We start from the raw sequence: 5,942 nt of genomic DNA on the forward strand, positions 1-5,942 counted from the left end.
TGCAATCAAACACACACGAACACATAAAGACATGCAAACACATATATACACACATGCACGCAAACACATATATACACACACAAACACATATAGACACAGACCTACCCACACAGCAAACACACATACACACAAACATGCAAACATATACATACACACAAACACACACCACAAACACATACATACACACACACGCACGCAAGCATACACGCACACGTGCAAACACACACATGCAAACACAAACGCATAGACACAAACACACAAAAACACACACACAAACACATACATACACATGCTAAAAACATAGACACACAGACGCGCAAACACATACACAGACATGCGCAAACACATACACACATGCAAACACGCACACAAATACATACATACACAGACACACAAACACATACACACACACCAAAACATTAGATTAAGTTTATACACTCCGAAACGCATGCGATATAATTTGCATCTAAGAGTTTACTATCAACTTCCTTTCTAGAGGAATACAGTTAATTATTTCTGCACCAGCTGCCCTATACTGCTCAGGATGTATATTCAGTACAGGGATGTCTCTGGACTATGTTGTACTCTCTCTCAATCTCACTCTCCGGTTTAACCTCTTTCTATACAAATTAATCAATGACACTCTTTACACATAGCAAATTGACCAACTGTTATATTTCACACTATCCTGCACATCAAATGTATCCGAGTCAAACTATTCAAAGTATCTCTTACATTGTTGATTGTTTGTTCTGGAGCTCAGTTATATATATTGTCCTGATCCTCTGGAATAGCTTTCAGAACAGTCTTTCACACCAGGGAGAGGGATTCTCCATTTAACTGATGTACCTGTTTAATATGACAGAGTGATTCATCCAGTTCAGATGGAACTCCTTCTTAGTCATTCTCCCTGAAGCTGACTCTCGGTCGGTACCTAGCTTGCTATGTAAGCTCTGTTTTCACTTGAACTGATCTTTGCAGGGATGTCGAGATAGTCACCGTCATCTGCCTCTGAATTTTCCTGCAATATCAGAGGTGAGGACAGCGAGGACGGGATTGTTGTCCTTCCTCGATCGTCTGCTTTCGAAAGTTCCTTTGTTCCTGGGATCCACAGGTAAAGTATTGTTGTTTGTTGCTGCTCAACTCTCAGCTTCCCCACCTTGTAGCCATTGTTGGATTTTGTCCAGATGGTTTTGCACTGTTCAGGTCGCTGATGGGAGTGTCTGGGATTTACAGAGAGGGAAAATCGTGTCACCATCTGTATTGTTAATTTGATGCTAAGTGACCGAGTTCAATCTTACCAATTATTTATCTAATATGTTGTTTACCAGCTGTTTTCTTCACCTGTCTTTAGTCATTACAACTAGTCTAAGAATAGAACCTAACGACTCTGAGCCAGTTGCCTCACCAGGTATCTACTCCCCTCTCCTACTCAGGAACTAAACCCTGCCGTTTGATCTCATTCTTGCTGTTCTCCATTTAGCATTGAATACGTTTTGAGCCTTTTTATTTCTCATTGCTCCCATCGACCATTTATCTCCCAATTTATAATTGATAATGTATTACTTATTTTCAGTTAGTTTCCTTGTGTTTTCTTTTTATTGGTTTATTTGTGTTTCCTTCACTGAGCTGCTACTTCTGACAATTATTTATATTTCATTACCTCGCTGTTCATTTACTCGTATAGTTAAATGACCGGACATTTACCCAGAGCTCTGCTGTGTTTCCACCGCACTTTAGATAGAGTTTGTAATGGAACAAAAGCAGCTCAACTGGAATTTCAAAAGTATGTATTTGATCAGTCTATGGTCTTTTCTAAAAGATTTAAATGTATTCACTCCAAACTCTATACATCACATGGCAATTTGATAGTAAAATTCAATCAATTACACAATTCTAGCAGCTGTAAAGAGTTCAGTTCCCATCCCCAGTTCCTGCAGTAAAGTATATTTCACATCAAATACCATCAGACTATTTTGTTTTAACCAGGTGGGTGATTCCCTATTTCTGTTCGTTTGGGATATACCCAAGGTTATTACGGGAAGCGAGGGAAGAGATTGCCGCGCCTTTGGCGATGATCTTTGCGTCTTCACTGTCCACTGGAGTTCTTTCTTTCTTTTTTCTTTTGGGCCTCCTTATCTCGAGAGACAATGGATACGCGCCTGGAGGTGGTCAGTGGTTTGTGAAGCAGCGCCTGGAGTGGCTATAAAGGCCAATTCTGGAGTGACAGGCTCTTCCACAGGTGCTGCAGAGAAATTTGTTTGTCGGGGCTGTTGCACAGTTGGCTCTCCCCTTGCGCCTCTGTCTTTTTTCCTGCCAACTACTAAGTCTCTTCGACTCGCCACAATTTAGCCCTGTCTTTATGGCTGCCCGCCAGCTCTGGCGAATGCTGGCAACTGACTCCCACGACTTGTGATCAATGTCACAGGATTTCATGTCGCGTTTGCAGACGTCTTTATAGCGGAGACATGGACGGCCGGTGGGTCTGATACCAGTGGCGAGCTCGCTGTACAATGTGTCTTTGGGGATCCTGCCATCTTCCATGCGGCTCACATGGCCAAGCCATCTCAAGCGCCGCTGACTCAGTAGTGTGTATAAGCTGGGGGTGTTGGCCGCCTCAAGGACTTCTGTGTTGGAGATATAGTCCTGCCACCTGATGCCAAGTATTCTCCGAAGGCAGCGAAGATGGAATGAATTGAGACGTCGCTCTTGGCTGGCATACGTTGTCCAGGCCTCGCTGCCGTAGAGCAAGGTACTGAGGACACAGGCCTGATACACTCGGACTTTTGTGTTCCGTGTCAGTGCGCCATTTTCCCACACTCTCTTGGCCAGTCTGGACATAGCAGTGGAAGCCTTACCCATGCGCTTGTTGATTTCTGCATATAGAGACAGGTTACTGGTGATAGTTGAGCCTAGGTAGGTGAACTCTTGAACCACTTCCAGAGCGTGGTCGCCAATATTGATGGATGGAGCATTTCTGACGTCCTGCCCCATGATGTTCGTTTTCTTGAGGCTGATGGTTCGGCCAAATTCATTTGGCCACTGGAGTCGTACCAGATGATTGGAGGGTGGCAAATGTTATTCCCTTGTTCAAGAAAGGGAATAGGGATAACCCTGGGAATTACAGACCAGTCAGTCTTACGTCGGCGGTGGGCAAATTATTGGAGAGGATTCTGAGAGACAGGATTTATGATTATTTGGAAAAGCATAGTTTGATTAGAGATAGTCAGCATGGCTTTGTGAGGGGCAGGTCATGCTTCACAAGCCTTATTGAATTCTTTGAGGATGTGACAAAACACATTGATTAAGGAAGAGCAGTGGATGTGGTGTATATGGATTTTAGCAAGGCGTTTGATAAGGTTCCCCATGGAAGGCTCATTCAGAAAGTAAGGAGGCATGGGATACAGGGAAATTTGGCTGTCTGGATACAGAATTGGCTGGTCCATAGAAGACAGAGGGTGGTAGTAGATGGAAAGTATTCAGCCTGAAGCTAGGTGACCAGTGGTGTTCTGCAGGGATCTGTTCTGGGACTTCTGCTTTTTGTGATTTTTATAAATGACTTGGATGAGGATGTGGAAGGCTGGGTTAGTAAGCTTGCCGATGACACAAAGGTTGCTGGAGTTGTGGATAGTGTGGAGGGCTGTTGTAGGTTGCAACGGGACATTGACAGGATGCAGAGCTGGGCTGAGAAGTGGCAGATGGAGTTCAACCTGGAAAAGTGTGAAGTGATTCATTTTGGAAGGTCGAATTTGAATGCAGAATACAGGCTTAAAGACAGGATTCTTGGCAGTGTGGAGGAACAGAGGGATCTTAGATTTTGTTTTAGATTTAGATTTAGAGATACAGCACTGAAACAGGCCCTTCGGCCCACCGAGTCTGTGCCGTCCATTAACCACCCATTTATACTAATCCTACACTAATCCCAAATTCCTACCACATCCTCACCTGTCCCTATATACCCCTACCACCTACCTATACTAGGGGCAATTTATAATGGCCAATTTACCTATCAACCTGCAAGTCATTTGGCTGTGGGAGGAAACCCACGCAGACACAGGGAGAACTTGCAAACTCCACACAGGCAGTACCCAGAATTGAACCCGGGTCGCTGGAGCTGTGAGGTTGCGGTGCTAACCACTGCGCCACTGTGCCGCCCACAGACGTGGGGTCCACGTCCATAGATCCCTCAAAGTTGCCACCCAAGTTGATAGGGTTGTTAAGAAGGCGTATGGTGTGTTGGCTTTCATTAAGAGGGGGATTGAGTTTAAGAGCCGCGAGGTTATGCTGCAGCTCTATAAAGCCCTGATTAGACCACATTTGGAGTATTGTGTTCAGTTCTGGTCGCCTCAGTATCGGAAGGATGTGGAAGCTTTAGAGAGGATGCAGAGGAGATTTACCAGGATGCTGCCTGGACTGGAGGGCATGTCTTATGAAGAAAGGTTGAGGGAGCTAGGGCTTTTCTCATTGGAGCGAAGAAGGATGAGAGGTGACTTGATAGAGGTGTACAAGATGATGAGAGGCATAGATAGAGTGGATAGCCAGAGACTTTTTCCCAGGGCGGAAAGGGCTATCACCAGGGGGCATAATTTTAAGGTGATTGGAGGAAGGTTTCGGGGAGATGTCAGAGGTAGGTTCTTTACACAGAGAGTGGTGGGTGCGTGGAATGCGCTGCCAGCGGTGGTAGTAGAAGCAGATACATTAGGGACATTTAAGCAACTCTTGGATAGGTACATGGATGATAGTAGAATGAAGGATATGTAGTTAGTTTGATCTTAGAGTTGGTTAAAGGATCGGCACAACATCGTGGGCCGAAGGGCCTGTCCTGTGCTGTACTGTTCTATGTTCTATGTTCTCTTTTACAGCTAACGTGATGACAATTGTGATCCTGTCCCGGGGAAAGTGCGGTCTCTCCAGATGTATCACTCACTACCTGGTCGCCATGTCGGGGGCGGATCTACTGGTCGTTATCACTGACGTGATATTTTTTCGGATTAATGATTATTATTTCCCGAATACCTTCCTGTTACTCACCCCTGTGTGCTCTTTCAACATCGTCCTGCTTCGTGCAGCCACTGATATTTCTGTCTGGTTAACAGTCGCTTTCACTTTTGATCGTTTTGTTACTATTTGTTACCAGAAACTGAGGACTAAATATTGCACCGAGAAAACGGCAGCTGTAGTTATAGGAACTGTGTGTCTGCTGTTCTGTTTAAAAAACATTCCCTGGTACTTTATATTTGAACCCTACATTACAATCGACAACAGACCCTGGGGCTGTTATCAAAAGCTGCAGTATTACACATTAACTGCATGGAGAGCATTTAGCTGGATTGACCGCTGTCTCACCCCACTGCTCCCAACATTCCTGATATTACTGCTCAATGCTCTGACCATTGGACACATTTTGGCGGCCAATCGAGTCCGCAGGAGGCTGAGAGGCAGAAAGAATGAAATGGATCATAATGATCCGGAGATGGAGAGCAGAAGGAAATCTATCATTTTACTGTTCGCTATATCCGGAAACTTCATACTACTATGGATGACGTATGTGATATATTTTCTATTAATACAAATTACAAACCATTATTATTTAACAGATTTCAATGACCCGATGACTATCGCAGACTATACCAGCTACATGCTCCTGCTTTTAAGCTGCTGCACAAACACGTGTACTTATGCAGTGACCCAGACTAAATTCAGAGAGGAGCTGATGAATGGCATAACATCTCCAGTGAGAATAATATTTAAATTATTGAAACATAGAAAATAACACAGGAATTCCCAGCACTGAATCTGAATTGCATCTCATATCCCATTCCAATGTTATTTGTGTCTCATGTCTGAACTGAATGGATTCCACCTCTGCCTCACTCTGCTCCAGATATAATGCTGGGCAATATCTGACACAGGCTGTATTTTCAATGTAGAAATCAGTGACA

The 5,942-nt window shown here is 44.2% G+C and overlaps 1 long non-coding RNA gene across 1 annotated transcript; it reads right to left on the reverse strand.

Annotated features, from left to right (window-relative positions):
- Nucleotides 1–658: 658 nt before the first annotated feature.
- LOC137361305 (uncharacterized) lies at nt 659–5,202 on the reverse strand. The gene is made up of 2 exons (XR_010972150.1): nt 5,032–5,202; nt 659–1,223 (listed from the first exon to the last, which is right to left on the reverse strand). It is a non-coding gene; the product is annotated as an uncharacterized lncRNA (long non-coding RNA).
- Between the last annotated feature and the right edge of the window lie 740 nt (nt 5,203–5,942).

Source organism: Heterodontus francisci, unplaced genomic scaffold (genome assembly GCF_036365525.1).
Source record: "Heterodontus francisci isolate sHetFra1 unplaced genomic scaffold, sHetFra1.hap1 HAP1_SCAFFOLD_550, whole genome shotgun sequence".
Taxonomy (NCBI): Eukaryota; Metazoa; Chordata; class Chondrichthyes; order Heterodontiformes; family Heterodontidae; genus Heterodontus; species Heterodontus francisci.